Here is a 12,109-nt window from a genome sequence, read left to right as displayed (position 1 = left end):
GCTCGGCCACTCCGGCCGCCTTAACGTAAGTACTACGCTCTTTGTTCACATCGGCATTCTTCAAAAGCAGTTGATGAAAATGAGGAGCAAAATTGAAAATGACAAGACTGGTCTCTGTGGTGCGAGGAGACGTGTGAGGGGAAATTCCGACGTAATCGGCGCGCGGCGCTACCATCAGAAACAGCAACGTTTAGCTTCACCACGCAATTTTGACACTACAGCTGCTAAGCTGCTGCCGTTGACATAAATGAAAAAGAAAACAAAAACAGGGGAGTCGACACGTAGTGTTCCGGGCAAATCCGATACGTGGCCAAACTGAACGACGGACCCATAGGACACCTTTTATTGTGCCGCTTACGTGCAGCTGCCACTGTTAGCAAAGTGGTTACCGTCAAGCGTGAAAGTGCGTCGTCTTCCTTTCAATTCTTGCTGTTACGGAGATAGGCAGGCTGCTAGCTTCTTGATGTACAGAATACCTAATAATAAATGGTTCAAATGGCTCTGAGCACTATGGGACTTAACTACTGTGGTCATCAGTCCCCTACAACTTAGACCTACTTAAACCTAACTAACCTAAGGACATCACACACATCCATGCCCGAGGCAGGATTCGAACCTGCGACCGTAGCAGTCGCGCGGTTCCGGACTGCGCGCCTACAACCGCTAGACCACCGCGGCCGGCACCTAATAATAAATCAGTACTTAAATACAGGGTGTTACAAAAAGGTACGGCCAAACTTCCACGAAACATTGCTCACACACAAAGAAAGAAAATATGTTATGTGGACATGTGTCCGGAAACGCTTAGTTTCCATGTTAGAGCTCATTTTAGTTTCGTCAGTATGTACTGTACTTCCTCGATTCACCGCCAGTTGGCCCAATTGAAGGAAGGTAATGTTGACTTCGGTGCTTGTGTTGACATGCGACTCATTGCTCTACAGTACTAACATCGAGCTCACCAGTACGTAGCATCAACAGGTTAGTGTTCATCACGAACGTGGTTTTGCAGTCAGTGCAATGTTTACAAATGCGGAGTTGGCAGATGCCCATTTGATGTACAGATTAGCACGGGGCAATTGCCGTGGCGCGGTACGTTTGTATCGAGACAGATTTCCAGAACGAAGGTGTCCCGACAGGAAGACGTTCGAAGCAATTGATAGGAGTCTTAGGGAGCACGGAACATTCCAGCCTATGACTCGCGCCTGGGGAAGACCTAGAACGACGAGGACACCTGCAATGGACGAGGCAATTCTTCGTGCAGTTGACGATAACCCTAATGTCAGCGTCAGAGAAGTTGCCGCTGTACAAGGTAACGTTGACCACGTCACTGTATGGAGAGTGCTACGGGAGAACCAGTTGTTTCCGTACCGTGTACAGCGTGTGCAGGCACTATCAGCAGCTGATTGACCTCCACGAGTACACTTCTGCGAATGGTTCATCAGACAATGTGTCAATCCTCGATTGAGTGCAAATGTTCTCTTTACGGACGAGGCTTCATTCCGACGTGATCAAATTGTCAATTTTCACAATCAACGTGTGTGGGCTGACGAGAATCCGCACGCATTTGTGCAATCACGTCATCGACACAGATTTTCTGTGAACGTTTGGGCAGGCATTGTTGGTGATGTCTCGATTGGGCCCCACCGTCTTCCACCTACGCTCAATGGAGCGCGTTGTCACGATTTCATACGGGATACTCTACCCGTGCTGCTAGAACATGTGCCTTTACAAGTACGACACAACATGTGGTTCATGCACGATGGAGCTCCTGCACATTTCAGTCGAAATGTTCGTACGCTTCTCAACAACAGATTCGGTGACCGACGGATTGGTAGAGGCGGACCAATTCCGTGGCCTCCACGCTCTCCTGACCACAACCCTCTTGACTTTCATTTATGGGGGCATTTGAAAGCTCTTGTCTACGTAACCCCGGTACCAAATGTAGAGACTCCTCGTGCTCGTATTGTGGACGGCTGTAACACAATACGCCATTCTCCAGGGCCGCATCAGCGCATCAGGGATTCCGTGCGACGGAGGACGTTTTGTACATTTCCTGTAACAAAGTGTTTGAAGTCACGCTGGTACGTTCTGTTGCTGTGTGTTTCCATTCCACGATTAATGTGATTTGAAGAGAAGTAATAAAATGAGCTCTAACATGGAAAGTAAGCGTTTCCGGACACATGTCCACATAACATATTTTGTTTCTTTGTGTGTGAGGAATGTTTCCTGAAAGTTCGGCCGTACCTTTTTGTAACACCCTGTATACTGCTCTAAAACCGAGAATATAGACATACAATGAGCAACCCATATTTTTATAGGCAGGTGCGTCGATATTTTGTTAGTCGATGGTCGTTATATCGAGTACCGTTTCGATAAGTCTAGAAACGGTAATGATTTTTTTTAATATCGACATAACGGATTCCCGATACTTTTTAAAATATCAACAGTGCATAATTATACCCTCCCACACATTATCACTATTAAATGTCTCTGTCTCTAAAAGTTTCGAAAGCTTCGAGAGGCGTACGATATAGAAAAGAAAAACTTTTTACTTATCTTCATTTTCTCTTTTTGTCGGCTGCAGTTCTCGCGTCTAGGGGTACATTCTTGAGCCTGAAATTTTGATTTTTAAGTTCCTGTTGAACCGAATAATCGATGAGATTCTTTCTCTTGCTATGATTTTCTTTTACTGTATACCATTTTTCTATATCGCACCGACTTTACTAATTCCACTTCAGAACACGAATTCACATTGTCAAAATTATAAATACGTCCATTTCCATCAGAGGCATACCCACCACTACTTACATTCTGCGGTATTCACAATGTTCCGAGTTTACAAAGCAAAAAGAGTTTCACAAACTTTCTTGAAAAAAGAAGGATCACCACAAAGATATAACATTATTTTATAAATGAATCCAGAAATAAATTTAATACGTAGCGTTAGATTGTGCAGTTAATTACATAGAGTTTAAGTATGAGACTTTCTGGCAGATTAATACTGTGTACCGGACCGAGACTCGAACCGGGGACCTTTGCCATTCGCGGGCAAGTGCTACCCAAGCACGACTCACGCCCCGTCCTCACAGCTTTACTTCTGCCAGTACCTCGTCTCCTACCTTCCAAACTTTACAGAAGCTCTCCTGCGAACCTTGCAGAACTAGCACTCCTGAAAGAAAGGATATTGCGGAGACATGGCTTAGCCACAGCTTGGGTAATGTCCCGAGTTCGAGTCTCGGTCCGGCACACAGTTTTAATCAGCCAGGAAGTTTCATATTAGCGCACACTCCGCTGCAGAGTGTTAATCTCATTCTGGAAGTTTAAGTATGACAGACATTTCGTAATTTCAAATATTTCTAAAAGAAGAGTAATTTTAACCGCTAGTACATATCGATTGAAACAAATTAATATCTGTTTCCAGAATGAGATTTTCACTCTGCAGCGGAGTGTGCACTGCAATGAAACTTCCTGGCAGATTGCAACTGTGGGCCGAAGCGAGACTCGAACTGGGGACCTTTGCGATTCGTGGGCAAGTGCTCTACCAAGGGTCCCAGGAGAGCTTCTGTGAAACTTGGAAGGTAGGAGACGAGGTACTGGCGGTGATATAGCTGTGAGGACGAGCTGTGATTAGCTCAGGTGATGGCAGCACGGTAGCTCAGCGTGTTCGGTCAGAGGGCTAGCTGCCTTCTGTAACAAAAATAGTGAGTGACTGGATCAATAATGAACTTCAACGGGCGTCAGGGGACGTCCTCCACCAACAGTTGCAACGAACTATAACGAACGAAATGAGATTAAAAAAAAGCGTGTAATAAAAAACTGAGCGGAAGGACCAACAAGACGAATTTGAACAGATGTCATGTGACGTCTGCAACGACCTAACACAAAGATCAACAAGGAACAAATTGAGAAAAAAAAAGAAAAGAAAAAAACTGGCTGTGCACTTACCCGCGAATGGCAAAGGTCCCGAGTTCGAGTCTCGGTCCGGCACACGCTTTTAATCTGCCAGGAAGTTTCAATACTTTTTAATATACAGGGTGATTCAAAAAGAATACCACAACTTTAAAAATGTGTATTTAATGAAAGAAACATAATATAACCTTCTGTTATACATCATTACAAAGAGTATCTAAAAAGGTTTTTTTTTCACTCAAAAACAAGTTCAGAGATGTTCAATATGGCCCCCTCCAGACACTCGAGCAATATCAACCCGATACTCCAACTCGTTCCACACTCTCTGTAGCATATCAGGCGTAACAGTTTGGATAGCCGCTGTTATTTCTCGTTTCAAATCATCAATGGTGGCTGGGAGAGGTGGCCGAAACACCATATACTTAACATACCCCCATAAGAAAAAATCGCAGGGGTTAAGATCAGGGCTTGTTGGAGGCCAGTGATGAAGTGCTCTGTCACGGGCTGCCTGGCGGCCGATCCATCGCCTCGGGTAGTTGACGTTCAGGTAGTTACGGACAGATCAGTGCCAATGTGGTGGCGCTCCATCCTGCTGAAATATGAATTGTTGTGCTTCTTGTTCGAGCTGAGGGAACAGCCAATTCTCTAACATCTCCAGATACTGTAGTCCAGTTACAGTAGCACCTTCGAAGAAAAAGGGACCAAAAACTTTATTGGCTGAAATGGCACAGAAAACGTTCACCTTAGGCGAGTCACGTTCATACTGAGTTGTTTCCCGCGGATTCTCAGTGCCCCATATACAGACATTGTGACGGTTGACTTTCCCGTTAGTGTGGAAAGTTGCTTCATCACTAAACACAATCTTTGAAACGAAAGATTCATCTGTTTCCATTTGAGCAAGGATAAAATCACAGAAATCGATTCTTTCAATCTTATCAGCTGCAGACAGTGCTTGAACCAATTTCAGACGATAAGGTTTCATAACTAACCTTTTTCGTAGGACTCTCCATACAGTTGATTGTGGAATTTGCAGCTCTCTGCTAGCTCTGCGAGTCGATTTTCCTGGGCTGCGAACAAATGCTTGCTGGATGCGTGCTACATTTTCATCACTCGTTCTCGGCCGTCCAGAACTTTTCCCTTTGCACAAACACCCATTCTCTGTAAACTGCTTATACCAACGTTTAATACACCACCTATCAGGATGTTTAACACCATACTTCGTTCGAAATGCACGCTGAACAACTGTCGTCGATTCACTTCTGCCGTACTCAATAACACAAAAAGCTTTCTGTTGAGCGGTCGCCATCTTAGCATCAACTGACGCTGACGCCTAGTCAACAGCGCCTCAAGCGAACAAATGTACAACTAAATGAAACTTTATAGCTCCCTTAATTCGCCGACAGATAGTGCTTAGCTCTGCCTTTTGTCGTTGCAGAGTTTTAAATTGCGAAACTTGTGGTATTCTTTTTGAATCACCCTGTATTTTCGCCTGAAACATAACATACTGTTCCTTTCTTCGCCGATTCTACGGAGGACTTCCTCATTTCGTATCAGTCGGTCAGTTTGTAGCATGCTTCCGCAGCACCACGTCTCAAACAGCCCGATTCCCTTCTCTTGTATTCTACATCTACATCTACATACATACTGCGCAATCCACCATACGGTGCGTGGCGGAGGGTACCTCGTACCACAACTAGCATCTTCTCTCGCTGCTCCTCTCCCAAACAGAACGAGGGAAAAATGACTGCCTATACGCCTCTGTACGAGCCCTGATCTCTCTTATGTGAAGTTCATTCAGTTAAACAGTTAATATGGAATTTTCACCTATACAAGAATCGATAGTATACATGGTACCTGTTGATCCATAAAAAAAGGTTATGTTAGAAATAGTTGTCCCAATACAGCTGGTAACTGTCGGGTACCCTGCATACAGGAAGGGCCGCGCGAAATACCTTGCCGCCGGAAGCGATCCGCTCGCTACGGCGAGTTGCGAATCGGCCAGGAATGCGGGCCCAGAGGCACAACACGGCGCCACAACCACAGCCACCTGCTGCGCGGACCTCTCGCCGCCGTGGACGGGCAGCGGCGATGTTAATTAAGATTCCTCGCCGCTCGCTTTCCCCGCAGGCGGCGTCCGCTCTGCTGTAACGTCACGTAACAGCCGGGCCGCCTCTGGTACACACGTGTCCGCCCGATACCGTCCTGCAACACCGACGTCCCCACCTCCATCCGCAAGGCTGACGCTCATATAGTGGGGCCGTCTGCAGTTAATTCCAGCCTCAAAACCCGTCCAAACCCTCCCCGTCATTTATTTATTACGTTCCGGAGGACCAAGCGAACCTACAAGCTCATGAAACGAGTCACTCTACATACACTTCTGCCCATTAAAATTGCTACACCACGAAGATGACGTGCTACAGACGCGAAATTTAACCGACAGGAAGAAGATGCTGTGATATGCTAATGATTAGCTTTTTAGAGCATTCACACAAGGTTGGCGCCGGTGGCGACACCTACAACGTGCTGACATGAGGAAAGTTTCCAACCCATTTCTCATACACAAACAGCAGTTAACCGGCGTTGCCTGGTGAAACGTTGTTGTGATGCCTCGTGTAAGGAGGAGAAATGCGTACCATCACGTTTCCGACTTTGTTAAAGGTCGCATTGTAGCCTATCGCCATTGCGGTTTATCGTATCGCGACATTGCTGCTCGCGTTGGTCGATATCCAATGACTGTTAGCAGAATATGGAATCGGTGGTTTCAGGAGGGTAATACGGAACGCCGTGCTGGATCCCAACGGCCTCGTATCACTAGCAGTCGAGTTGACAGGCATCTTATCCGCACGGCTGTAACGGATCGTCCAGCCACGTCTCGTTCCCTGAGTCAACAGATGGGGACGTTTGCAGGACAACAACCATCTGCACAAACAGTTCGACGACGTTTGCAGCAGCACGGACTATCAGCTCGGAGACCGTGGCTGCGGTTACCCTTGGCGCTGCATCACAGACAGGAGCGCCTGCGATGGTGTACTCAACGACGAACCTGGGTGCACGAATGGCAAAACGTCATTCTTTCCGATGAATCCAGGTTCTGTTTACAGCATCACGATGGTCGCATCCGTGTTTGGCGACATCGCGGTGAACGGACATTGGAAGCGTGTATTCGTCATCGCCATACTGGCGTACCACCCGGCGTCTTGGTACGGGGTGCCATTGGTTACACGCCTCGGTCACCTCTTGTTCGCATTGACGGCACTTTGGACAGTGGACGTTACACTTCAGATGTGTTACGACCCGTGGCTCTACCCTTCATTCGATCCCTCCGAAATACATTTCAGCAGGATGATGCACGACCACATGTTGCAGGTCCCATACGGGCCTTTCTGGATACAGAAAATGTTCGACTGCTGCCATGGCCAGCATATTCTCCAGATCTCTCACCAACTGAAAACGTCTGGTCAACGGTGGTGGAGCAACTGGCTCGTCACAATACGCCAGTCACTACTCTTGATGAACTGTGGTATCGTGTTGAAGCTGCATGGGCAGCTGTACCTGTACTCGCCATCCAAGTTCTGTTTGACTCAATGCCCAGGCGTATCAAGGCCGTTATTATGGACAGATGTGGTTGTTCCGGGTACTGATTTCTCAGGATCTATGCACCCAAATTGCATGAAAATGTAATCACATGTCAGTTCTAGTATAATATATTTGTCCAATGAATACCCGTTCATAATCTGCGTTTCTTCTTGGTGTAGCAATTTTAATGGCCGGTAGTGTAGTTTATATACTGAAGCGCCAAAGAATCTGGTATAGTCATCCCTATTGAAAGACAGAGATATATAAACAGGCACAGTACGGCGCTGCGGTCGGCGACGTCTACTCGTATATAGGACAACAAGTCTCTGCCGCAGTTTTTACACGGCTTACTGCTGCTACAATGGCAGGTTATCAATATTTAAGGAAGTCTGAACGTGGCTTTATAGTCGGCGCACGAGCGATGGGACACAGCATCTCCGTGGTGGCAATGAAATGGGGATTTTCCCGTACGACCATTTCACGAGTGTATCGTGAACATCAGGAATCTAGTAAAACATTGGTGCAGCCAGAAAAAGATCCCGCCCGAACAGAACCAACGACGACCGAAGATAACCGTTCACCGACACAGAAGTGGAACCCTTCCGCAAATTGTTGCAGATTTCAGTGTTGGAGCATCAACAAGTGTCAGCGAGCGAATCCTTCAAGAAAACATCATCGATATAGTGTGGCCGAGCGGTTCTCGGCGCTTCAGTCTGGAACCGGGCGACCGCTACGGTCGCAGGTTCGAATCCTGCCTCAGCCATGGATGTGTGTAATGTCCTTAGGTTAGTTAGGTTTAAGTAGTTCTAAGTTCTAGTCCCATAGTGCTCAGAGCCATTTGAACCATAATCGACATGGGCTTTTGGAGCCAAAGGCCGACTCGTGTTCCCTCGATGACTGCACGACACAAAGCTTTACGCCTCGCCGGGGCCTGTCAACTCAGACATTCGACTGTTGATGACTCGGAACATGTTGCCTGGTCGGGCGAGTCTCGTTTCAAATTGTATCGAGAGCAAGGACGTGTACGGGTATGGAGACACCCCATGAATCCATGGACCCTGCGTGACAGCAGGGGACTGTTCAAGCTGTTGGAGGCTCTGCAATGGTGTGAGGCGTGTGCAGGTGGAGTCATACGGGACCGCTAACACGTGTAGATACGACTGACACATACGTAAGCATCCTGTCTGATCACCTGCATCCACTCATGTCCATTGTGCATTCACACGGACTTGGGCAATTCCAGCAGGACAATGCGACATTCCACACGTCCAGAATAGCTACAGGGTGGCTCTAGGAACACTCTTCTGAGTTTAAACACTTCCGCTGGCCACCAACGTCCCCCCGATATAAACTTTTTGAGCATATCTGAGATGCCTTGCAACGTGCTGTTCACAAAATATCTCTAACCCTTCGAAATCGTACGGATTTATGGACAGCGCTGCAGGGTTCATGGTGTCAATTGCCTCCAGGACCACTTCAGACATTAGTCGAGTCCATGCCATATCGTACCGCGTGGTCGCGGGGGTTCGACACGATATTAGGCAGGTGTAACAGTCTCTTTGGCTCTTCAGTGTAGAATCTCGATTAGAAAATTTATATATAATGTTAATAAACAAAAGATAATTTGTAAATGGGGAAAGTAACTTAACAAGGGCAAGAAAACTGCAAGGGGCTTTTAAATTAATAAAAAACGTAGTACAACTAGATATCTTTAGCAACAAATAGGAAACTCTGGCAATAGAATCCTGTCACTAGAACACAATACCTTTATGTTTCAGAATAAAAAAACGAAAAAACAAACTCCGCCCGGACAGGTGAAGGCCCAACAGGCATTACTTAAAGCGGATATGGAGGGGCATGTTCTCAGCACACCGCTCTCCCGGTCGTGTGTCAGTTTACGAGACCGGAGCTCTACTTCTCAGTCAAGTAGCTCCTCAGTTTGCCTCACAAGGGCTGAGTGCACCCCGCTCGCCAACAGCGCTCGGCAGACCGGATGGTCACCCATCCAAGTGCTAGCCCAGCCCGACAGCGTTTAACTTCGGTGATCTGACGGGATCCGGTGTTATCATTGCGGCCAGGGCGTCGGCCACGTGCTTCGGAATGCCTTTCGTTAGAAACAGCGAAACCATTAGGTGAAATACAAGAGAAGGAAAGGAAAATATTCCGGGTAATCCTGGATGCAAAGGCGACAATAGGAAATGGAAAGCAAGACGTAATATACAAGTTCATTAGGAAGACAGAAGTTGTATTCTATGTACACCTAGAGAGATTGGATGAGAAAAGAATAACATAGACGATTGCTAATTTCTCTGACAGAAAATCCAATACGCCGAAGGCGTGGATCAAAGACATTAAAACAGGTCAGAGGGAAATAGAAATAACGGAGGAAGAAGTGGGGAAAAGAGAAAAGTTCAGAGTAAAAGCGAAAAGTTTCAAGGGTTTCCAGGAAGAAACAACGAAAAACACCGGTGAAATCTGGAGAGAAGGGAGAAGAGAAGAACTTGTGGAAGGAGTATTTCATATTGGCCTTTGTAGGCAAAAAATAGTAATAATAAAATAATGTTAGAATCGCAAACAATAACACATTACACACGAAAGTTCTAAATTACTGCAAGGAACCTCTGTATGAAGTGGAAGACGTTTGCCACGAGGAAACCTTCCAACTTGGACCTGAATACTCACTGTTATCACTCTTTTTTATTTATTCACTCTCTCTCTCTCTCTCTCTCTATCTCTCTCTCTCGCTCTCTTTTCTGGAAGACAATTGGTTTTGAAACCCGTTGAACACCGCAGACTTTTCTCTCATTTCTCTACAATAGTTCACGCAGCGTTATCGCTAGTGTTCACTGAATCAGTGTTGCAGTTTCTTCTGAATGAGTCACCACTGTGAACAACAGATCGCGTGGTGGGACGAGTGTACAGCGTGGCAAAGTTAAAAGTCTTCTGAATATCGAGCGGCCTACATTGACTCCTCGAACTGACACCGCCGATCAGTCTGGCCGCCCGTTTCACGGGTGAGAATATTCTCGGCGAATGCACAGAATTACCCACAGTACGAGGTAATAGAGCGAAACTGCACAAGGCTTCACGTTTCAGCGTCAGACACAGTGGAGATCATCGTTATAGTGTCTGCACAAGATCTTGGACATTGACGGAGCGCATCGAAAAAGTCCAGAGAAGGGCAGCTCGTTTTGCACTATCGCGAGATGCTGGAGAGAACTTCACAGATATGGTACGTGAGTACCTTTCAAACTCCACAAAAGCTTTTCTGCGAAGTTTGTATGAGTAGCACTCTTGGAAGGTGCCGGGCGGCCTTGCCGCAGTAGAAACACCTGTTCCCATCAGATCACCGCAGTTAAGCGCTGTCGGGCTGGGCTAGCACTTGGATGGGTGACCATCCGGCCTGCCTAGCGCTGCTGGGAAGCGGGCTGCACTCAGCCCTTGTGAGGCAAACTGAGGAGCTACTTGACTGAGAAGTAGCGGCTCCGGTTTCGTAAACCGAAATACGGCCTGGACAGCGGTGTGCTGACAACATGCCCCTCCGTATCCATGTCAGGTGACGGCTGTGGGCTGAGGACGACACGGCGGCCGGTCGGTAGCGTTGGGCCTTTATGGCCTGTCTAGGCGGAGTTTAGTTTTTTAGCGGTCCTGGGAGAAAGTATATTGTGGAGGCATGACCCAAATGGCTCTGAGCACTATGGGACTCAACATCTGAGGTCATCAGACCCCTACACTTACTTAAACCTAAGTAACCTAAGGACATCACACGCATCCATGCTCGGGGCAGGATTCGAACCTGCGACCGTAGCGGTCGCGCGGTTCCATACTGAAGCGCCTAGAAAGGCTCGGCCACACCGGCCGGCTGTGGAGACATGGATTTGCCATAGCCTGGGGGATGTTTCCAGAATGAAACTGGCGGAATTAAAGCTGTCTGGATGTGTCGTGAGTCGTGCGTGGGTAACGCTTTCTGTGGACCATTCAGCCGCGAAAGACGAAGGTCCCGAGTTCGAGTCTCGGTCCGGCACACGATTTCAGCCTGCCAGGAAGTTTCATATCACTGTACACTCCGCTGCACAGAGTGAAAATTTCATTCTAAAGGCCTTTTTCGTTGCGGCGACATCGTGTCACGAAATTTCAATCACCACCTTCCTCTTCCGATTGTCAAAATATTTTACTTTGCCATCCACATACGGAAAAATGGTGGTAGTAACGAGAGAAATCAGAGCTCGCAAGGAAACATTTAAGCGTTCTGTTCTGCCACGTGTCATTCGAATGTGGAAGGGTTGTGGAATAGTATGAAACTGCTAGTAACGCCCTCCTATTAAACACATGTGGATTGCACTCTAGTGGTGCTATTGAGGATGTAAACGACTGCAATGATGTCTCTTAGACAGCCTACAGTGTAAATAATGCTCATGCAAAATTAAATATTGCGCAAGCAAATGTCTAATTTGTGCCGTTTCTGAATGTTTTAAACCTATACAGTACCACATGTGCTAGACCCAATTCCCGTTTATGTGAGAACTTCCTTGCGAATTTCCTGACCAGCCTTTCATCCAATATGTTGCAGTGTACAGGAGCGTGGAAAAATTTAAGGGTACCTAGAGGATGGTCTACTGAACAA

The 12,109-nt window shown here is 46.9% G+C and overlaps 1 pseudogene; it reads left to right on the top strand.

Moving 5' to 3' along the window:
- Positions 1-10,789: 10,789 nt before the first annotated feature.
- On the top strand, positions 10,790-10,907 carry LOC124720685 (annotated as a pseudogene).
- The last annotated feature ends 1,202 nt before the right edge of the window (positions 10,908-12,109 follow it).

Source organism: Schistocerca piceifrons, chromosome 11 (genome assembly GCF_021461385.2).
Source record: "Schistocerca piceifrons isolate TAMUIC-IGC-003096 chromosome 11, iqSchPice1.1, whole genome shotgun sequence".
In the NCBI taxonomy this organism is placed as follows: Eukaryota; Metazoa; Arthropoda; class Insecta; order Orthoptera; family Acrididae; genus Schistocerca; species Schistocerca piceifrons.
This window is presented reverse-complemented; position numbering and strand designations above follow the sequence as displayed.